The sequence below is a fragment of the Bidens hawaiensis genome, unplaced genomic scaffold (assembly GCF_021521415.1).
Source record: "Bidens hawaiensis isolate Kalapana, Puna unplaced genomic scaffold, B.hawaiensis_p1.1 tig00000820_1, whole genome shotgun sequence".
Classification (NCBI taxonomy): Eukaryota; Viridiplantae; Streptophyta; class Magnoliopsida; order Asterales; family Asteraceae; genus Bidens; species Bidens hawaiensis.
In genome coordinates, this window is record NW_027491048.1 from 3153937 (window position 1) to 3178531 (window position 24595).

Sequence of the window (24595 nt, forward strand, 5' to 3'; positions counted from 1 at the left end):
TAAGTTAAAGTGTTAATGTTTTAGTTTATACTTTATATAGTACTAGGTTATTGACCTGTGTACGACACGGGTGGAAATATATAAAACGTTTAACAACACTCGAGGAGACAATAACATGATATATAGTTATTATAACGTATTATAAACAAAAAGTTGCTTCAACATAAGTACAACCAAAATAACATTGGTTCTACAATTACTATATACATAATACTTTTCATAAACAACAAAGTAACTTTCGTTTTACAATTATTTGATAGATAAAAAAAAAACTTGAAAATTAAAATTTCATAAATAACTAAATAGTTCCTTATAAACCGCATTTGTAGTTTTATTTGTAACATTACCCTCCTTATCTAATAAAAGCATTTTAACACCGGCTCTACTCTTCACTCGTGATAAAGCCACATATAGCTGACCATGTGTAAACACCGGTTGTCGAAGAAGATGAAAGGGATTTTGAAAATTGAGGAGTTGATATTAGATAGTATGGTTATAAATTTATTATAGTAATATTATAGTATTATCATGTTAACTTTCTACACTTTAATTTGTAAGAAATTCTTTAATATGAATTACAAATACAGATTGTATATTTTCATATACGATGAAATATTTTTTTTATGATATGACGTTTTTAAAATTAAGTAGTATGTTTTTATGAAACATTTAAAATTGTCGGTATTGGTATATGCTTGTTTACCGTTTAAAGTAAAAACGGTTCAAAAAGACATCTCAAATTTATAACTCGTTTGTAAATTTGTTGTTTGATAATGTTAGGTTTCAAAAAACAGGAAATCAGTGGTGAAAAAACATGCGATTTTTTTGGTTTTACAAATTTAATGTTACATTTTTACAATCAAAATAGTTTTAGTAAAGTAAAGATGTTTAAATATTGATAAGTTAAAACTTTTTTTTTTATAATATTAAAGGATTAATAAACTTATAGTTATATTAATGTTAAAAAGTTTGAAAAAAAATAAATAAACAAATAGTTGTATCTCGTACATAAACGTTGGTGTTGCGTATAAGTATTGTAATAAATATTCTTTGACTTACTTTTATTTTCTTTCAACTTATTTGGTAACTAATACATAGAGTTATAGGAAATACATCATTTCCTTTAAAATTTTTGTAACATTAAACTATATAATATTAACTAGGTTATGAACCCGTGTCTTACACGGGCTGGACAACTTAAATTTTGTAAGTGATAACTTTTGATAAATAAAGTTAAGTAATACATTAAGTAAGTCAGAAATTTAATTATAACTACTTTCACAAACTTAAAATTAAATCATAAATCTCTAAATACTTCTTTCGATACAACATTAGATAATACACTAAAAATATGGTAGCAAGTAAAATAGTATTATGAGAACATAAACGGTACAATCAAAACCATACGAACCAACCATCAATAGAAGAAAACGTTCAATTAGTTGAAGAATGTATAGTAAAGAAAAATCAATAAGGTTTTGATCGACAAAATATGGTTAGGAAAAAAGATATTACGATTAAAGGTGAAAAGAAGACGGGTCGGGTTCAATTAAAGATCCACGTGTTTTTAACAATAAACCCGTTGAATAATGAAACTGTTCAGTTTATAAAAATGTTTTATAAATAAACCTAACGTTTTTCAAAAATATAAAATACGTTTCGTAAAAGCAGTTAAAGAAATCATTAAACAAAAAATATAAAAAGAACTTTAAAAAGTATTTATAATTAATGTATAATTAATAGGAGAGAGAAGCGGGAAAAATGAATAAAAATGCATAAGAGAATGACATGTGGCATGAGAAAACTTTTATTTATTATATAGTATAGATGACTTTTATCAAATTTTGTAACATTATGTGTTTTGTTATGTGTGGTTGTTAGATAATTATTAGTGGCTTTCACCATAAAGTGTAATGTAGTATTTAATGGTATGAAGCTAAATAAATTCGATTATTTATGCTAATAACATTATAATTAATGTTAACTTATAATATATACATTAAATTTAAAAAGATACAATTGTGTGTTGAAGAGTGAAAGTGTAATAAAAAAATAAGTTTAGGTATTTAAGTTCAGGAAAATAGTACAACATAAGTTATATTGAAAAGATATGTCATGATGAATATTATACATGTAGATGTCCAAAATGGGTGTATCATTATTCAAATTGCATGTTGGTAGTACCAATGTAAGTAGTAATGCTAGTAAGATCACGATGATGAAGTTTCCCTAATTTAAAGTTTTATAAAAAAGTATGTTATTTTTAAACGAACATTAGAAAGAATAAACATAGTAGTTGGTGTGAACTATAAACCAAGGAGAATAGAGAATACAAATATAAAACAACACATAACATTGGGAAAACACAAATTCATTGCTATCCACATGAAATTCAAACACGACAAATAAAACCAAATTGATAATGTCAAATAAAGGACAATAAACACAAAAACGTCCAATCTCAAACCAAAAAAATAAAGTAAACATGCATGCAAAACGTTGCATTTATTACGAAAATTTCAAATCCGTCCATCTTATATCTTTTGCATTCCAACAGTATCTCCCTCACCAACATTAGCATCAACAATTGGTTCTTCGTCAACCTTCGTCTTGTTTGCAGACATACAAATGTCATCATGAACATCATAAGTGTCATACAATTTGCGCTTGAGTTTTGCATCAACGACAGGTAAAGAAATAACCTTTTCGTCAAGCGATGAAAGACGGTCAGGAATAACATCTTCAGAAATTGAAATCAGAGTGAACTGGTTGGACGAAGGCGTACACATATCCTACGAAGAAGTTTAAAAAAATGTTTTTAGTTTACATATTTAGATTTCATGAAATACTATATTTAGACAAACTGTTACATATTCCATTATTATTTTTAATGTCTTACCTTTTCGGTTGACTTCGGGCCAGAGACTTAAATCATTTATTACAAACCATGTTTGAATTAAATATTACCATCTCGAAAAACATTTATCACTAACTTCATTTTCCAAATTCAAATGTGTCATTTCTTTTTAACATTAGCAAGCTTTAAGTGATCCAAATCTCTTAAAAGAAACATATCATTGGATTCCAATATTGATTTAGGATAGTACTCGTGTTACACACGATGCAACATATTTAAAAATATGATATATATGTAACATCATATAAATTTAATGAAATGCAAATGTTTTACTTATAAATAAATGATACTTTTACATGAATTATAAGACATCATAACTTATTTGAATCAAATACAAAAATATACAAAGACTAACAAAGATAAATGAAAAGTTAAAATATTTTATAACTTATATCATTAGTACAATAATAAGCAAACAAATGAAATTAGTCTCTAAATCAATAAAACAATTCTACAATGTCGATTCAACAAAACTTTTATCTCAATGTTGATTTAAAAAGATAACTATATCTAGGACATTTACTACACATCAATAAATGTAATATTTATTACTTAAAGATAGTACCCGTGTTTATTTGCACATCAATTTAAAACATTTATTGTAAACCATGTTTGAATTAAATATTATCATCTTGAAAAAATTATAGTTAGTAACGTACAACCTGTAACATGAGACGAAACTACCTTCCCGTGCACTTCATCCAACACGGTTTCTTTCTCGTCTTGTTCGGTTACCGTCACGGTTACGTTTTGATCAACCGTACTTTCTTCTTCAACCAAGATTTCCTCATCATCTAGATTCAAAATAACAATAGATGATTCCAAGTTTACCTTCAACTGATTCGACTCTGGCACTACTTCCGAACTTGTCCACCAACATGAGCCTTCTTCAAACCATTCATCTACCATATTCGGTTTGAATTCGGTATCAACTGTGTATTTTCCTTGAACCTCGGCCATATTAGCCTCCACATCCCACGGTTCTTCTTCTTTAACAACAACTGCATTACCTTCCTCCTTAGGTTCTCGACACTATTTTGCCATATACCCTTTTGTCCACAGATATGGCACCTAAAAAAAACTGCTTTGGTTGATACCTTGATTCCTTGTCTCGATTCTCTTCGTCCGATGAATCTTCTTCAGAGTTTTCACTCGACCCTTTCGGTTCCATTCTCTCTTCTTGTGTCGGTCACGTTTCTCGTTCTCCCAATATTTACCTTTGCCTTTCTCACCGTTACGGTTTCGATTTTTACTAAACCGATGCTTCTTTTTCCTTCCGACATACAAGGCTTCGCTATTGGTTTTAATCGACACACCGGCTAACTGTTTTGCTAAGGCTTCTTGTCCGGCAAGAATATTCTCGAACTCGGTTATACTCGGTTGGGTCGCCCACCCTTGAATAGCAGTAACGAAGCTACGATACTCCGGCCTTAAACCATGAATGAGTATCCGCTTCATACGAGCATCGCTAACCCGAGACTGTGGATCAAGTTCTCCAATCTCGCGACACAGATTCTTAACCTTGCAAAAATATTGTGAAATTGGAAGATCATCTTGGGAAATCGTCATCAACTCACCTTCGACTAGTTGCAGTCGAGCATCGTTCTTTTTCGTGAATAAGGTCTCTAGCGTATCCCACGCTTGCTTTGGGTATTCGAGATCTTGAATGTGATCAAGAACATCATCATCAACCGTTTTCTTGATGATAAACATCGACCGGCCCGCTTTCACCTGCCACTTCCCGATACTACCGTTAATATCATTTGCAGGTTGTCTCGTCTCGGTACCGTTCGTTACTTGCCAAAGATCTTGACCTTGAAGATACGATTTAATGCATGTCGACCATTGTTTATAGTTGATTTGACTCAACTTCTTAATTCCTCCTACCATCTGTAACTCTGCCATTCGTTTCAAATTTCTTTAATCTGGGATTAGCACTTATCTAACGAAATAATTTCAAACAAACAATTGCAATATATTTTGCCTTTTTTGAAATATGTGCCAATACTTTATTTTGCTTTAAGCTTTGTTATGCAACCTTTGAACGAAATAACCAGTTGCGAATATGGAGCAAAAGCAGAACCTTCTTTCCAAACTTAAATACCTGCCGTCGAACTTTTTTACGACGACCGAAAACTTCAACACCTTCGATCGGAAACTTCAGCCGTGATCGTTTTCTTGGCCTCTTATGCCTTTGATTGGAAACTACTATCGCAATCAAGACTTGCCGCCAATCGGAAACACGAGCCTGGATCGTTAGGCTCTGATACCACTTGTTAAACCTTAGACAAGTGAATCAAGAAACCAAAGACGATATTGCATAAAATGTTTATGCGACTCTTTTCATTAATAAGAAACAAGAACAAAATTACTTTTATACTCTCTCTACTCTCTTCTCTACTCTACCAAAAGAAAACTAATGATGGGTTTATATAATACCCGCAATTCTAATCCTACTCAAACTAGGAATCACAATTAAACTAGACCTCTAATTTATTTAATAATATGTAAAAGATAACTATGACACCAAGTAATTCAACTTGGTCCCTGAACTTTGGATCTCCACCGAACCGTCCCTTGAGATCTTCCGTACCACCCTTATTTCGTATTAACCATTTGGGTCCTTCAAATTGGTGTTTCTCCAAATTTTACATATAATACAACGTATTTTAGGTTTCATATTATTATTATAATGCATAGATCATATTTTTATTTTCACATGGTTTACCAAATGCTAGTTTCTAACTATTCCCAAAACATAATCTCCAACACCCCTAAATACATAGCATTTCTATTGATTATGGTGTTTAAAAATTGTATTTTGATATAATTCATATAATGTAATGCTTTAAAGGAAACCAGAAGCATGTACACCAAGTTATACATGTATAACGCAAATAATAAGTAAGACGTTTACAACACAAAAGGGCAAGAAAACTCAACCCGTTGTAAACAAGCACCGGATTGTGAGAAGGCTCCACTTTTTCCACAGGGTGCCATGAACACATACGACTACGACAAAACACTTGGCATTCTCTAACCTTCTCATAAATTTAAATCATTGCACAATACCACCCACATGATTGATCTTACGAACAATCAAAAGACTCGATAATCTTGTGATTCTAAAGACTAGATAAATTGTTACGCATCAAATCACTAATTCGTAATTCGTACTAATACAAACATTTTGCCGTTGATAAGCTGACACAATGGTGGTACATGAGGGGTTATTTGAGTACGACGACTTTGACATAATAGAGTGGATGGGGGGGTAAAGTTAGATGCACGACTATCATAATCTCATCGGTACATGCTTAATTATTTTGAAACGTTTAAAAGTTATTTACACTCAAAAAATTATAGTTTAAATATAATAATAATAATAATAATAATAATAATAATAAACTCATTTAACTAAACATTGAGTTAATATTTGAAATCGGACTTGATAAAGATTTGATCAATCAAGCATGAACTGTACATCTAATACGTTTTTGCCAAACAACATTAAATCATCATAATTGAAAATATATTGTATAAAGTATCGAATATATTTAATAAAACTTATAAAAAGATGTGTGTTTTTGGTAGAAACATAAATTTTCTTTAGTCAAAAGATGATTTTGAATGTTGTGACTTCATGTTAAAGTCATTGGTAAGCTGGATAACTACTTCACATCACGATGTTGGTTTTAAGGTTTTCTTAATCATGATTGTTTTGTATTAAATATTTAAATTATAAACTGAATAATAATAATAATAATAATTGATAATGATGGATGTACATTGCTTGCTAAACTACCAAATCTTTACAACAGCCTTCTTTTTGCAATATGAGACCAAACATGTTGGATATTCTCATTATGTTTTTTTTTTTTTTTATAAATTAAATCACTTTTCTTTTAAGATATTTGACATCTTATACCTTCGCTCATTTTACTCCACTAGTTTTTCTTTTAACAAAAATACGTCACATTAATATATACCCTTTCTTTTACTTAACAACGATAACACGGATATTAAATTTTAAAAATCTCAGCTTTAATTTATTGGACGGCACTAAGCCTAAATTATGAAATGTACCACGAGTCGCAACTTTCAACTTATTTTCTTTCACTAAACTTTTTATTAACGAAGTCTACTCTCGTTAGTTTTTATGACGTGGACGATAATGTGACAAAAATAGTGACGTAGACTGCTCTTTGCAATATTTTTACTAAATAAGTACGTGGAAAACTATTAATGTTCGAAACAAAATAATATCAAAATTTTCTTATATTTGTTTTTATGTAGTAAGAATTTGGCACGGATCCTTAGATGTTTTCATCTTGTATCGAATTTTAAAGTAAAATATAGTAGAAGTAATTTTTTTGACATCTTTCTAAATGATGTGAAGATCTTTAATATACCAGATAAGTGATAATGTTAGCTACAAGGTTGGTTCATTTTCGTTTTCTTATTTGGGTATTCCCAATTTCTCACTGGGGTGAATATGTATCACATTAGTAATTGGAATCCGACTAGCGACTGTTGATATTTTTGAGTCTCGTCTTTCCTTTTGGAAAGCGAAAGTTTTATCCTTTGAAATTTGAATAACATTGATCGAAGCGGTTTTAAGTGTCTTAATTCCAAGTTATCACTTATCGTTATTCAAGGTGCCGATCCATGTGATTTCTTCTCAAGACAAGATTTGTAGGCATTTCCTTTGATTCGGGCTTGCATGGCCGATTGTAACTAGTTTAAAAGTAAAAGGTTGGCTTGACATTTGTGATTTGTTTGATATTGAAGAAACACTAACCGGACCCCGGGCAGATTACGAGTAACCTGGGGGTTAGATAGCTGTTTCCCACTAGGGGTTAGACCCGGAGAAGATGGTTCTTCTGATAACCTGCAAAACAGACACCGTGAGCTTGTCACTGAGAAGGGGGGTTCCTCCTTGTGACCACCCTCCGGCGTGAGAATCAGACTAGATTACTCTTTAAATATAAATGTATATTAAGAGATTGCTAGAGCAGATATCAGGTATAATATGATGATAATGTGATAAGATAAGATGATCATACCATTCGTGGTATTTATAGCCGAAGGTAGGTTTCCAAGGAGGTGTGGCCGGCTGCAACAGTATTCCTGTTCCACCAACAGTGGCCTACGCACGTGCCCTGCTGGTAGTTGGTGGGTAGGCAGCGGCTGATAGTGACCAGGCCTGCTGTGTACTATTCCTTTTCCACCAACTGCCGGCTATGCACGTGGTATGGCAGTAGTTGGTGAGTAGGCAGCGGCTAATAGTGACATACAGTACAGCTGTCGTATCTTTAGTCAGATCTTTTGCCCATACCTCGTCAGGTACAGTACAGAAGATCTTCCCGTATCGTACGGACTGGCTTATTTGGGCGGGAGTATTCCCCCTCCCGCCCTTGTGCGGGATTGTTCCCGGCTTTGCTCATTCCTTCAGGTGACACTGAGTGATTGAGAGCTAAGTGCCTTGTGCGTGTAGCCTTGCTGCGCGGGTGGCCTTCCCTGATGGCTTGTATCCGAAGCTGCGGGAACAGGCGGAGTCCTTCACCATTGGGAGGCATTTCCTGTGGGAACAGCTTGCGTACTGCGCGTAAGGACGTCACGTCTCTGAGCATGGTGGGTCCTGCGGATCCAGTTGGTTTCTGCGCAGACGTCCCTCTTCAAGGTGAGTCTTGCGGGTCCAACTGGGCTCTGCTGGGACCTACCTCTTCAAGTCCCCCCAGTCCAATGTTCTTCTCATGCGTGTTTAATGAAGTGAGGTGAACTTTTGGACTTAAGCAAAGGGTTTTGAAAAGGGTTTTTTATGGTTTTCCATGGGGATTCTTCCCGCGGAAGTCCTTGTCACTTGCAGAAATTCCCGAGTTTCCTGCTTGATCTTTGGGTATGATGCGGGTAGGCTGTAACCTCCTCGCAAGTCAGGAGCGTTTAGTCTCACTTGTGTGAATTCTCCCTGAGGTTTTGGTAGTTTTGAACATAGTGATCAATTATGTTAAAACCACCAATTCCATCCTGGAGCCTCAAACAATGTAGTTCTCGACATTCCCGCTATGCGGGGATGTTATTTCCGTTTCCGCAAGCATTGCCCAGAAGATCCTTCTTTGTTTCAATTCCATGCGGAGCGCTAGGTATGTGAAGGGTTTTGCCTTAACACTGTACCCGCGCTCGTCTTACGGTTACTTTACTTCCAAGGTACCCCTGGCGTCAATTCCCTGCGGGTGCTAGGTATGTGAAGGGTTTTGCCTTAACACTGTACCCGCACCCGTCTTATAGTTACTTTGTTGCCGGGGTATTCTTGGCTTCAATTCCCTGCGGGTGCTAGGTATGTGAAGGGTTTTGCCTTAACACTGTACCCGCATCCGTCTTACGGTTACTTGGTTGCCAAGTTATTCTTGGCTTCAATTCCCTGCGGGTGCTAGGTATGTGAAGGGTTTTGCCTTAACACTGTACCCGCATCCGTCTTACGGTTACTTGGTTGCCAAGTTATTCTTGGCTTCAATTCCCTGCGGGTGCTAGGTATGTGAAGGGTTTTGCCTTAACACTGTACCCGCATCCGTCTTACGGTTACTTGGTTGCCAAGTTATTCTTGGCTTCAATTCCCTGCGGGTGCTAGGTATGTGAAGGGTTTTGCCTTAACACTGTACCCGCATCCGTCTTACGGTTACTTGGTTGCCAAGGTAAGGGGTATTTTCCCGCTTACTTTTGAATCTTTTTGAATTTTGAAATTCGAAGGGTTGGTGAAAGGATAAGAACAGTCCAAACCTCTGAAACGTCGTGCGACGGTTTCTTCTGACTGTGTCAGGACGTGCAGGAAGTTATGGTGACGTGACAGTACATGGTCATTCCAGACGCTTTTTCAGGCGCGTGGGTGCGATTTTTCGGGCGCGTGGCCGCGAAATTAATGGTATGCGTCCTGTCAACAGCTGTTGCCAGCTTGCTCTTTGCCACGTGTCATAGTTTCATTGCACCTTCGATATCTCTCTCTTCCGCATTAAATTCATCGCATTAATTGCGATTAGTATATAAAGGGGGAGAGGGTTCTTTGTAATCCACACTTTTCACTTTTCTCTTCATCTTCTAAACGATTTCCGGCGAATACTCACCTTTTCAGGCAAGCATTCTCTTGAAATCGTTTTCTTTCATCTTCAAGATGTCTTCACGTGATCTCGAGTCTACAGCCGATGAAAAGAGTACTGCTGGCGAGTGCCAGTGTGCTCTGCCTGGCGATCTGTATCAGTACGTCGTCAGGAAGTTCATGCTCGAGTCTCTCGAGCCTGAGTTTCCTGAACCCCACCAGACGGTGTACGATGCCCCCAGAGGCAAGATCGGGGTTTATGCTGCATTCTTTGTTTATGGGAATCTTAGGTTCCCATTGACAAAGTTTGTTTTCCGTGTCCTGGAGAGGCACGGTGTGCACCTGACCAAGGTGCATCCGATGGCGATTGCCAAGGTTCGCCACTTCGAGTGGGTGTGCCGGATTCTGGGCATTGAGCCCTATGTTGACCGCCTGATGACCTTCTACACTTGGAGGTGCATCCAGGGGTGGTATACCCTGATAACCCGAATCAAGGGTTTGAAGATTTGCGCAACCGAGCGCAGTCTTCGCGCGTGGAAGCGGGAGTTTTTCTACATCTCCGCTCGCGCCATCCCCCTTGCCATGAAGTTTAAGAATGGGCAAGCTCTCCCAAGCCTTCACGCCTCCAACTACCAGGAGGCGGAATGGTTCTCGAAGATATCTCGGGTCCAATCTCCGGTTTACCGGTTTGCGGAGTCCGGGATGGTGATGCTGGGGATGAGCCGGGTGTGGAAGGCTGCCGATGCGCAAAAGATCCCAATCGTCCTCGAATACGGTTCGAACTCTGTTCCTTACGGTATGCTTTGTTTCCTTTTGTTGATTTAAAATTTCTTCTAATCTTCTTTCCTGTTTATTTCAGAGGGGAACGACTTGAAGTCGCTCCTGTACCCGCGGGAGGCTGACGGTCCCGCTCGGATGGGTACTCGCACTCTAGACGAGAACGAGTTGCCCATCCTAGAACAAACGGCGGATCGGTTCGTGGAGGTCTATCCGCTAGGCCATGAGATCCTTAGCGCCAGGCGGCCAGGTAAGGCGCTATTCGACCCTCGACCCCTCAATGTTGAAACCTCTGCTGGAATTCCTCTAATCGTATGTTCTGATGAGGAATCCGCAGATGGTCCTCCGTTGGTGCGGAAGAAGAAGGCTGCCGGCGGAAAGGGGAAGGAGAAGGTGGCCTCCACTGCCGATCCGGTGCCTCGGTCTGATTCGGAGACCGAGAGCGAAGAGGTGGCGGGGAATCCCGGTGGTGATAAGATCACCATTCCGGAGGCTGTGACAACTGTCACCGAAGAGCCCAGGATGACGACGGTGACCGGCGTGAAGAGGCCGGCTCCATCGGGTTCGTCCCCGCCCGTCCGTACTTTCAGGCTCAAGAAAACTCGTAAGTACAACTACCTTTAGCTTTTATCTTCATAGCTTAATATCATTTAACACTTATCTTCTTTACGCAGGCGTGGATGTTGACGCATTCCAGGGTGGAGCGCAGAGGAGTACCTCTCCGCCAATGACGGTAGGCTTGGTCAGCCTACCTGAGGCGTCGACCCAGGCGCCTGCGCCTGCTTCCGCTGGTTCAGTTGCTCACTCCTTTGAGCCGACTGTTCCGGCTGTGATGACGTCACCGCCGGCTGTGAGTGCTATTTTTACAGCATCCTTCACCGAGCCGGCGGTTACTATTGCTGCGGATTCTGCAAGGGCGACCGCGGCGGCTGCTACCATGCCCCCGTCATCGGCAACGACGGCCGATCCATCAGGTACGCATGGGGCTTCTCGCCAATCTCTGCCACCTTCCCATCTGCCTGACCTCTTGGATGGATTTCCCTTGGGTTCAGGTGATGGGTTCGGCGGCTATCGGCCTGTTATTGACCCTACAGGTGCGTAGGGTTCTTTTGGCCCTTTTCATTTTTTTTTATCATCTTTTCCTAACTGCTTTATGTTTATTGCAGTGTCGGATTCCAATGAAGTGTATGTTCCACGATGGAACATTCACCGAGGAACAACCCTTCGCACTCCTGTGGAGTGCGTGGAGTGGGCTCGTCACGCTGCTCCTAGTGGTGCGTTGGGGGAAGCCATGGCTAGCTACCAGGAGGGTAGGCTAAGCAATGAGCTTCGGGTTCTCCTGACCCGGATGCAGCCGCGCGTCGAGCTGCTTTGTCGTGAAAACGACAAGTTAAAAGCAGCTCGCGTTAAAGAAGTAGCTCAGGCGCGGGCTGTCCGGGAGGAGAACCAAAGGCTTTCCGCAGTGGCTGCGGAAAAGGAGAAGGCCTTCAAGGCCCTCGAGGTTGAAGTTCAGGCCCGGCTCGAGGCCCGTTCCAAGGCTGCCCAAGCTGTTAATGAACAGCTTCGGCTGGCTAAGGAAACTGCAAGGAACGCAACCGAGAGGGCCACCAAGGCTGAAGCTGTTGCTGAGCCTCTACGCGTGGAGAATGAGGAGCTTAAAGCCAAATTAGAGGCTCTCCAGCAGGCTCATGATGCCTTGGCGATGGAAGACGCCAAAAAGCTCCAAGAAATCCTGGACCAGAGGGGGGTGCTTGACCATGCTGAGCGTAAGCTAAAGGGCGTCGAAGAGGCTGCGGCTAAAGAAGTGTTGCTTGCCAACCTCAACAAGAGTGAAGCCGACCGCGCCCGTAACGAAGCTCAAGCTGCCCTCCAAGAAGCCCTGGTTGCCAAGGAATGGCTTCTTCGAGAAGCGTTGTCTCAGGTAAGCTTTTCTTGTCTTTACACTTTTCTTTGTAAATAGAAAAGGTTTTGACACTTGTACATTTTCTTTTGTAGGTTGTGTATCGAGTCTTTGCTGAGACGTCGTATGACGATGCTATGAGCGCAGCCCTCAACGCTTCTCACGAGGATGGGGAAAAGGTCGGCTTCCTGCTTGGTCTAGGGTTCGTTGAGAAAGGCATCCCGCCTTCCAACTTCCCTTTGTACAATGTTGATACTGAAGCTGTTTACGACCAAGCAGTGAATCAGTACGCCGCCTTCCCGCATCCGGTGGTGGAGAAGGTGAATGAAGTTGCTGCTGCTGATGATGGGCTAGCTATCCTTAAAGCTTTCCTTGAACTGCCACGCTCTACTGACGGTGCTGGTCCAAGTGGAAGTGGCCCTGAAGCCTGATCCTGAAAATCCCTTCCCACTGCTAGGATAGATTTAGCTTGTATAGATTTATTTTCTTGTAGGCGGGTAGTTACCCGGCCATTCTTGTAATGAATCATTGTGAAATATAAATCTTTGTGCGGGTAAGACCGCTTCTTTTATTGGATTCCTTGCTTTATAAACGTTATATGACTTGCATACTTTAGTTTAAATTAGCAATTTTCCAAGTGTAGAATAAGTTAACCTTTGAACGTGGTAGATAATAGGTTGAAGTTTTGCTTCCTCTTTCGTGATTGTGCGGGTAGGACCGTCACTTGCACTTAGTAGGATGGCTAAACTTTACTTGCGTCTAACCTGCGTGTAGGTTTTCCTCATCTTTTCTGAGGATAAGTTAACCTTTGAACGTGGTAGATAATAGGTGTGAAGTTTTGCTTCCTCTTTCGTGATTGTGCGGGTAGGACCGTCACTTGCACTTAGTAGGATGGCTAAACTTTACCCATATCTGACCTGCGTGTAGGTTTTCCTCATCCTTTTTGAGGATAAGTTAACCTTTGAACGTGGTAGATAATAGGTGTGAAGTTTTGTTTTCTCTTTCGTGATTGTGCGGGTAGGACCGTCACTTGCACTTAGTAGGATGGCTAAACTTTACCCACATCTGACCTGCGTGTAGGTTTTCCTCATCTTTTCTTGAGGATAAGTTAACCTTTGAACGTGGTAGATAATAGGTGTGAAGTTTTGCTTCCTCTTTCGTGATTTTGCGGGTATGACCGTCACTTGCACTTAGTAGGATGGCTAAACTTTACCTATATCTGACCTGCGTGTAGGTTTTCCTCATCCTTTTTCGAAATTTCTAAGTTTAGGATAAGTTAACCTTTGAACGTGGTAGTTAATAGGTTGAAGTTTTGCTTCCTCTTTCGTGATTGTGCGGGTAGGACCGTCACTTGCACTTAGTAGGATGGCTAAACTTTACCTATATCTGACCTGCGTGTAGGTTTTCCTCATCCTTTTGTTAGAAATTCTCTGTTTTGAATAACCGTTCGACGCGCGGTTGTTAATAGGTTAGTGTTCAGTTTCCTCTTATGATTCATGCGGATAGACCGGCACTTTCATTTAGTAGGATGACTGAACTTTTCCCCTTCAACTGACCTGCGTGAAGGTTTGCCGTTTTTTGGGTTTATGCGGGTTTTGCCGCCTTCCCCACGCAACGACTTCACGTAATTATGTGGTGAAAACCGGCATATCCGTGTTGAATAAATTAACCGTTCGACGCGCGGTTGTTAATAGGTTAGTGTTCAGTTTCCTCTTATGATTCATGCGGATAGACCGGCACTTTCATTTAGTAGGATGACTGAACTTTTCCTCTTCAACTGACCTGCGTGAAGGTTTGCCATTTTTTGGGTTTATGCGGGTTTTGCCGCCTTCCCCATGCAACGACTTTCACACTTATGTATGCGGTGAAAACCGACATCAGTGTTGATAGTTAAAAGTATAAATGTAAAATCATCAGCGTCGATGTTTTAAGGAGAATCATTTCCATTAGAAGTGGCTCTTGGCCTTTTCTTTACAAATTTGGAATTGATTTACATGCAAACTGTGTAATTGAGCTCCCTTCCATGTTGTTGGGATGGGAGTGCCATCGAGCCGATACGCACCTGGTTCGGGATCTCGTTCTTTACGCAGCATGTAGTCTCCACATTGAAGCTGGAATTTTTATTCGTGTTTTCCCCAGCTGGGGTTCTACACGCATCAGCCTGCTCAGCGTTCATTGCGCCACGAGGTGCGCGAGCGTCCCATCTCTGACGAATGCTTCGACCATGTCCTTTACGTCTGTGCATTCTTCGGTGTTGTGGCCTTTTGTCCTGTGAAAGTCACAGTATTTACTCCGATCAGCATTGTGACGATGTCGGATTATTTGAGGCTTTGGCCATGGGAGCTCATCAGTAGCGAATATCTCGGTGACGCTTTTGGTGAGCGGCGTCCATCTGGAGTTCTTGTTTGACTGTACGTTATCCCTTCCGCCTAACCGATGCTGCAAGCCGGATGAGGTGTCAAAGTTTACCCTTGACTGCCAAATGCCTAGCTTCCGCTTTTTGTTTAATCGGGCGGTAAGGACGTTGTCTTCCCTTGTTTTCTGGGTGTAGAGGTTTGTGCTCTGTGGGAGATCTCTACCCAGTTGCTTCTCCGTTTCCGCAAAGCGTTTTGCTGCTGTCATGATGGCATCCCATGTGGATGGCATGCCATCTTTACCCGTTAAGGTGCGGATGAGCTCTGGGTCGTTCGCGCCCTGAATAAAGGCAGCGCGAACAAGATCTTCGCTAATGTTACCCAGACTTAGCTTCATCGAGTTGAAGCGAGTGATGAAGTCTAGCAAAGATTCATCTTTTTCTCGAATGCACTTGAGGATTGTCCATTGCTCCTCGGTATACTTTTGTTGTTGGCTGAAGTGTTGGCTAAACTTCTGTTGGAAGTCTGCCCAGTCGTAGATGTGGTTGACCGGTAGACGATCGAACCACGCTCTAGCAGCCCCGACAAGCGTCATTTGGAACATGTAACACCACGTGGGTTCCGTCCAACTACTGACGGTTGCCCCCGCTATGAATCTGTTCAAATGATCATCTGGGTCGGATATACCATCATATGTGCCTATGCTGGACATTTGTTTGGCACTTTTTGGGGCAATTGCTTCTGCAATGTCCCTTGCAAATTTGGACGTTCCTGCATTTGCAACATTTGGTCTGAATGTTTTGGAGAAGTCACATGGACTTCCACCTGTGTTTTTTGGTTTGAAGGCTTCTCCAAAATGCCTTCTCGGTTGGGAGTCCGTTTCCTTACGCTTCCCTTTTGCCCTATGGCGAGGGTTCGCGTCGGAGTCGGACTCCTCCGAGTCATCGTCCCAGTATTCTTCGAATTCGTCAGCCTGTTGGACGGAACGCAAGCGTTCGTCCAACTCAGCTTGGAATTCCTTTTGACGTGCCTCCGCCCATGCCTTAACTTCATCGAGTGTTTGGCAGGGGAGTCTTGTTCGTTTCTCTAACTGGGTATCGGTGATTCCCAGTAAGCGATTATTTACTGCACTTGCCCCAGCTTGGGTAACTGGGGTAGTGTTCGTAAAATTTACTTCACTTGCCCCGGCTTGGGTAACCGGGGTAGTGTTTGTAAAAACTGTGTAGCCGGTATTCCCTCCAGTAGCTGGGGTTGTGGTTACCGGAGTTTCTTTAACCATCTTTCCAGAAGTTTGAAAAAACTGGAGAAAAATGTTCTAGCTTTATGCACGGATGGCGCCAATGAAGAAACACTAACCGGACCCCGGGCAGATTACGAGTAACCTGGGGGTTAGATAGCTGTTTCCCACGAGGGGTTAGACCCGGAGAAGATGGTTCTTCTGATAACCTGCAAAACAGACACCGTGAGCTTGTCACTGAGAAGTGGGGGGTTCCTCCTTGTGACCACCCTCCGGCGTGAGAATCAGACTAGATTGCTCTTTAAATATAAATGTATATTAAGAGATTGCTAGAGCAGATATCAGGTATAATATGATGATAATGTGATAAGATAAGATGATCATACCATTCGTGGTATTTATAGCCGAAGGTAGGTTTCCAAGGAGGTGTGGCCGGCTGCAACAGTATTCCTGTTCCACCAACAGTGGCCTACGCACGTGCCCTGCTGGTAGTTGGTGGGTAGGCAGCGGCTGATAGTGACCAGGCCTGCTGTGTACTATTCCTTTTCCACCAACTGCCGGCTATGCACGTGGTATGGCAGTAGTTGGTGAGTAGGCAGCGGCTAATAGTGACATACAGTACAGGAGCATGCTGCTCGCCATACTGTTGTCAATAAGCTGTCGTATCTTTAGTCAGATCTTTTGCCCATACCTCGTCAGGTACAGTACAGAAGATCTTCCCGTATCGTACGGACTGGCTTATTTGGGCGGGAGTATTCCCCCTCCCGCCCTCCCGCCCTTGTGCGGGATTGTTCCCGGCTTTGCTCATTCCTTCAGGTGACACTGAGTGATTGAGAGCTAAGTGCCTTGTGCGTGTAGCCTTGCTGCGCGGGTGGCCTTCCCTGATGGCTTGTATCCGAAGCTGCGGGAACAGGCGGAGTCCTTCACCATTGGGAGGCATTTCCTGCGGGAACAGCTTGCGTACTGCGCGTAAGGACGTCACGTCTCTGAGCATGGTGGGTCCTGCGGATCCAGTTGGTTTCTGCGCAGACGTCCCTCTTCAAGGTGAGTCTTGCGGGTCCAACTGGGCTCTGCTGGGACCTACCTCTTCAGATATGAATCTTTCTTTGCTTGCAAAATTAGTGATACGCCTCGTATCACTCGGTTCATTCCCCTTAAACTAAGCATTATTGTGTCTTGGGAGAACAATATTTATATTGAGAAGGATTTCATCTTAAAGGGCATCGGCCTTCAACAATTCATTACAAATTAAGTTGCTGGTGGCGATATTTTTTTCACTAATACTCTTTGGTCTCGTTTGGGTTTTGATTCTTCACATTTTGTTGGATAGCTTTAAATGGAATCCATGGGTTCCAATAAAGACTAATTTTTTCGGCTGGTGCGTTTTTCTTGACTGATTTCCATCTACGAAGGCTTTATCTATGAGAGGAATTGAGATTTCCTATCATAATTGCTTGTGTTAATCTTAATTGATGAATTGATAGCTGTTAATGGCAAAGGGGATTGGAGTCATATTCAAGATTGGTGTCGTTCAAGCATTGTTCCTTTAGATTACGTAGACCGGGTTCTCAAGTTTCCTTTCTTGGTCTATCGTTGCCATGAATCAATCGACAATTCATGCTATTTTCTTGGTGACTTTTGGTGCAATCGAAAGGCGATGAATGATATAATTTTCCGAAATAAAACCACAAATGTGGAGAAGATTTTTGAAGATGTTAATTTGATCTCCACATGTAATTTATATTGATGTTTTCTTTGGGGTTTAGCTTCATGCCAATCTTTTATTTATTTTACATATTTGTGTTAACATTTAAAATGCATATAAAAAGAAGTAATATATTATCATTTTTATATTATACTAAGCGATTTAAATTACTAAATAACCGGTCCTGTGAACAAAAGATTAAAAGTAGAAAAGAAGAAACAAAAACTCATATTTGACTTCCTTTATTATCTTCTGTGACCACCCTGCACGTAGGTCTCTTGGCTGTATGAAGAAATTTGTACGTACGTACAATACAAGCAGACAAAAGTTACAGGGGACAACTTCGGGAGGGACCAATACATCCGGTCAACGTTGTTTGACCATTAACTTTCTAGTTCTAGTTGGTTAACTCATTAAATGTAAACAGTAGCAACATTAATTTATTATATTTTATTTAATTATTTTTCTAACACTTAATTATCTACTTAACCCATTTACATGAGATTTGAATCATTTGACATTTAAAGTAAGAAATCATCTATTGTACAAGAGAAGTCCCAAAAAAAAATCATTAACACCTTCGGGCCTTGAAGTGATGGAAAAAAAAAGGGAAACTTAATATATGATAAAAATAACTCCTACACAACGTTCTTTCTATTACATCAAAAGTCATTTTTAGTTACCCCTCCTCTTTTTCAGGAGAGTATGCCATGTGCGATTCCCCACGCATAAGCTAGACCGGCGTTATAACACATCACCAAATACCATTAACCAAATAACGTTTAATATTAATTTTTTTTATATAAACTTTTTATCTTGAAAAAACGTGCAATTTATACAAGACTTTTATCATGATCAAAGTTTGTTATTAAATATCTTCAAAACCGGCCTTCTTATATCGAAACAATTGATGTATTCTTAACGTTGTCTGTTAACTTTCTAACTACTTCATTTTACACCTCTAGCTTATTGTTTTGTGTTCATCTTGTCATCCAAATTTTTCTAAAATAACTACGCTTTTCAACTTTCAAAACAAGAAAACAATTTAATATCGACTTCACAGTCAAGTCATAAGTCATAAACCATTAAATAGACAAAATAATTTTTTTTAAAAAAACAAAAAAAAAACAATAATAACGGACACAATTGAAAACTAAACGTATACGAATATGGCAATATTAAAGTCAAGGGTATTATCGTAATTCCCCAATTATCCATTATATAAACCCATGAAGTCCACTCGTCAATGCTCATCACTGTCACCTTTATTATTATTAATTTGAATTACTTCACATTTTCACTCATGAAAACACGCCGTGGTAATTTATATCCGGTGACCGGAGCTCCGGCAACAACCAGCCGGAAAAGATCCAAAACATCACCCACCCGCTTTAACTTCTTCAATGTACTCCCGGACGACATCGTTTTACTAATCCTTGCAAGATTATCCTCCACCGCCGATTCTCCGGCTGATTTTATATTCTCTTTAATAACGTAAGTAACCGGAAGTGTTAACTGAACATAACTGAACAGATTCTGATATTTGTAATTGATTATGTGAAACAGATGCAAGAGGTTTAATGGGTTAGGACTTAACCCGCTTGTGTTGTCAAAAGCTTCACCGGAAACGTTTGCCGTGAAAGCTGAGAAGTGGTCGGAATGTGCTCACCGGTTTCCTCAACGGTGTTCCGATGCCGGAAACGTTGAAGCTTCTTACATACTAGGCATGGTAAAAGTAACTAAGTTTTAATATTACTCTCAAGGGTGAAGCTTCTATTGTGGGCCCGTGTTTGTTTTTTTCAAATCTGTCTAAATTTATGCGATTTCGTCCAATTTATTTTTATAAATAGTGTAAATTTATCTGTTTTTGTTTATGTCCGAAAATTTTTAGACCAGCCATCTCGGTTTATGAATTTTTTTATACATAAATTATTATTATTAATATTATTATTATTCGAACAACTAGTTTTTATATTCAACTTTTTATTTACCTTATGTGAGGCCTGAATCCTAGTCTTTGCTATTCAATCGGCCGACTGAATAAATTAGTCGGCTGGCATAATAGATTAGTATGATGATGGATCTTATTGTTTTGAGGACCTGTGTCAAGATCTTGTTGGTTTCATAAACCGTCGAATGACAGAATAAACGGTCGATCCAACCGTTATTGGAAGGCTTATTTTAGGTATTTGTATAATTAAGGCTGAGGGGTGTGGGGGCTCTAACGGGGGCGCGAGTGGGGGCTCCAGCCAATAATATTGTGACGTGTGGCAGAGAGAGAAACTGGATAAGATGGGTGTTGGAGCCCCCGTTGGAGCCCCTGGCCCTGGTGTGGAGGGGCTCCAGCAGGGGCTCCAGCGGATTTTTTTTTATTTTTTTATAAATATATTCAAAAAACGTATTATTAAAAAAACTCATAAATTATTAATAAAAACACACATTAAAAAAAACACATTAATATATAAAAATAAAATAAAAATTAAAGTACTAAAAAAACATTATTCTTATTCTTCGGCTTGGTCTTCTTCGATCAACCTCTTTCGGATACGTTCTTTTTGCTTTTCCATCAGCATTTGATCGACCGGATTTAGGTTACTGAAGTCTCTTGTAAGGAAGTCCAAATCTCTCATTCGACTTTTTTCCTTTTTGTCATTAGAGACCACCTCCATGGTTTTGTTGAATTTATTGAGGGATTCAACAAGATCGACGATGTTTACGGCTCCCCCCTCAGCTGGTTTTTTCCCCTTGGCGTCCCGTCCCAATGGCCGCCTCCTCGGCGGTGAAGACGTTTCCTCCCCCGCAATGTTTAGGTCGAATCCAACGCGGCAATCCGACCCGGCAGAAGTGCTATACGCTCCAGACGAACTAGTTTTAGTCCGTTTCGGCCCTACTTCCGCATCATGGTCCGGCGCCACAAGCTCAACCCACTTGGAACACCTTTTCAACCTCTCCCACAACTTTAAATCGTCCCACGTCTTCACCGTCCCATACCTCCGCAAACACTTCTGCCTCCACTCTTCGACAGTGAAATTGTAAACCGCCAAATCATCACTGCCACTTGGTCTCATACGACCGGCGTTCCTGTTGAAAAGATTAGTAAACAAGCCGACAAATTTTCTGATTTTGGACCACCGACCCGAAATCAAATCGGCGTTTCGCTCTGTACTCCCAACGAGCGTATAGAACGTCTCCCTAACCTTTGTCCAAAAAACCTTCCTTTTTTGGTAGTCGGCTGCAAAATGAATAATTAAAATAGTTTTCCAGTTAACTTTTTTATTTAATTTTTTTATTAAAAATCATTTTTAAAAACGTTAAAACAATTACCGCAACGCCGATCTTCAGAAATGACTATCCAAGCCCGACACAAGGCTTCCTTCTCATCCGATGACCACGGAGTGGTTTTCCGTTTCATCCTCGGAGTCGAAGCCGGTCCCGGCCCGTCCGTTGCAAGTTGTTTTTTCCGGTGGACGCGTCTTCTTGCTCCCGTAGCATCACCGTGTGATTCTTGTGTCTCTGGAACAACAAAGTTAGGAGACGGTTGTATGTTGGATGGTTGAAAGCCGGATGTTTCTTGCGGCCCAGTATAAAACATCGATTGGTCTGGTGACGACCATAAATCGTCGTAACTATAATCTGAATCTAGGTTTGGGTACCAATTTCCAGACATTTTTGGGTATTATATAGGAGATTGGGACATTATATATGAGTTTGGAAATTAAAGTTGTGTTTGATATGGTTGAAATGGGTTGATTTTGGGGTATTATATAGGAGTTTTTAAAGGTTTTTTTTAAAAAAAAACCGAGCTCAACGGCTCTTTTGGGCGGGCCCACCAGCTTTTCCTCTCTCTTCTCCCGCGACCACACTCACGCCTGCCTGGATTTCCGCGCTCGCGCCCCGGTGGTGTGGGGTTAGCGCCTGGGGGCGCGAGCGGAGGGGCTCACGGGCCCAGGTTAGCGCCCCACACCCCTCAGGCTAAGGGGTTAGTTAAGGAATGTGATTTGTCAAATACACTATTTATTTTGATCATTTTTCCATATTTATTTACTGTTGTTATGGTAATTTAACTTTTAATTAATATTAATTATTATTTTTATTTACAGATTCAATTTTACTGTTTCCAAAACCGGAGACACGGAGCCGCATTAATGGCAAAAGCCGCGATTAGATCTCACGCGCCGGCACTATACTTTTTATCAGTCATCCAGTTCAACTGCAGCGGCAGATCCAAAAACGTAAAAGACCTAATCGGCGGCGTCACGCTCTGCGCACGCGCGGCGTATCTCGGCCACATTGACGCACTCCGTGAGCTAGGCCATTGCCTAAAAGACGGCTACGGCATCGGTAAAAACATACCCGAAGGCCAACGGTTTTTAATCGAAGCCAACGCACGTGAGTTGGCATCGATTTGTTCTAACCAAACGAATACAAATACGAATAAAAATATTTATCCACTCGTCACGTGCTCACGGTTAAATGACTTCGGGTTCAGTTTACCGCAACCAAGGTACCACCCATCTAACCGGTTTCTCATCGGGTGGTTTGGAACCCGGGTACTGGACCCAGCGTTACGGGTTTGTTGTTACGTAATCTGTGGTCGGCCCTAGACGAGGGTGCATGAGTTCCGGCGGTGTTCGGTGTGTGGTGTGATGAACTACTGCTCGCGTGGGTGTCAGGCGCGTGACTGGACGATGGGGCATAGTAAGATACGTAGGCCGGTGGTGAGGTTTGCGGATATTGACGCCGGTGAGAGGTGACGTGGCATGGGAATATTAGTCGTTGAAAAAAGTCAACGCTTTAGGTTTTAATTTCCGGTGACCGGAATCTTTTTATCTTTTGGTTAAAGGGTAGCAATTTTGTATTCAATATATAGCTTCCTTTTTATTTGTCACTTTTATTTAAATTCTTAATCTTTTATTACCAAAAACAGTAAGAATTACCAAGTTTATTATATACATGGCTATTTTAGGATAATTTTATTACATAATGGCGTGTTTAATAATTTTTGGTACTAACTCATTTTTTTATAGCCATGTGCCTAATGTTGGATCTATTTATCAAATAAAAAAGGATCTAAAATGTTTATTTAAAATACTTGAAGTTTCATATTTATATGTTTTATTTTGTTGAGTTTATAACATGGTAAGAGAGACTCAAATATTCGAATGCATGTTTTAAGTAGATTATATTTCAAATGTTGAAATTTAAAGATTAGTGTATTAATATTGTGTATTATACTTTATATGAAATTTAAAGAAAAAGTTGTGTCTAAAGAAATTGCACTTACATCAATGCTATACAAGCACCATCACGTTATATTATCCGTATAGTCATATATGTTGTATGATGTAGAAAAATGGCTATACATAGTCATATAACATGTTAGATTGGTGAGTCATACGTGCCATCATGTTTCATACATGACATGTAAGTTCGTGTCGTCGAGTTATACATATGAGAACTCATATGATGTAGAGCACTGACACAAAATGGATCGCCATGACCACCGACATAAAGCCGTATTGAAGAGGTAGGTCCCAGCAGAACCCGGTTGGACCCGCAAGACTCACCTTGAAGAGGGACGTCTGCGCAGAAACCAACTGGATCCGCAGGACCAACCATGCTCAGAGACGTGACGTCCTTACGTGCAGTACGCAAGCTGGTCCCGCAGGAAATGCCTCCCGATGGTGAAGGACTCCGCCTGTCCCCGCAGCCTCGGATACAAGCCATCAGGGAAGGCCACCCGCGCAGCAAGGCTACACGCACAAGGCACTTAGCTCTCAATCACTCAGTGTCACCTGAAGGAATGAGCGAAGCCGGGAACTATCCCGCACAAGGGCGGGAGGGGGAATACTCCCGCCCAAATAAGCCAGTCCGTACGATACAGGAAGATCTTCTGTACTGTACCTGACGAGGTATGGGAAAAAGATCTGACTAAAGATACGACAGCTTACTGACACAGTATGGCGAGCAGCATGCTCCTGTACTGTGTCACTATTAGCCGCTGCCTACTCACCAACTACTGCCATACCACGTGCGTAGCCGGCAGTTGGTGGAAAAGGAATAGTACACAGCAGGCCTGGTCACTATCAGCCGCTGCCTACCCACCAACTACCAGCAGGGCACGTGCGTAGGCCACTGTTGGTGGAACAGGAACACTGTTGCAGCCGGCCACACCTCCTTGGAAACCTACCTTCGGCTATAAATACCCCAAATGGTATGACCATCTCATCTTATCTCGTATCATCATATTATACCTGATATCTGTTCTAGCAATCTCTTAATATACATTTATATTTAAAGAGCAATCTAGTCTGATTCTCACGCCGGAGGGTGGTCACAAGGAGGAACCCCCCCTTCTCAGTGACAAGCTCACGGTGTCTGTTTTGCAGGTCATCAGAAGAACCATCTTCTCAGGGTCCAACCCCTCGTGGGAAACATCTATCTAACCCCCAGGTTACCAGTAATCTGCCCGGGGTTCGGTTAGTGTTTCTTCATTGGCGCCATCCGTGCATAAAGCTAGAACTTTATTCTTCTCCAGTTTTTTCAAACTTCTAAGATGGTTAAAGAAACTCCGGTAACCACAACCCCAGCTACTGGGGGGAATACCGGCAACAC

General features: G+C 40.8%; 1 pseudogene across 1 annotated transcript; it reads left to right on the top strand.

Moving 5' to 3' along the window:
* Positions 1-19237: 19237 nt before the first annotated feature.
* LOC143540210 (F-box protein At1g67340-like) lies at positions 19238-22803 on the top strand (annotated as a pseudogene). The gene is made up of 3 exons (XR_013136560.1): positions 19238-19474; positions 19547-19709; positions 22081-22803. The product of XR_013136560.1 is annotated as an F-box protein At1g67340-like (transcript).
* The last annotated feature ends 1792 nt before the right edge of the window (positions 22804-24595 follow it).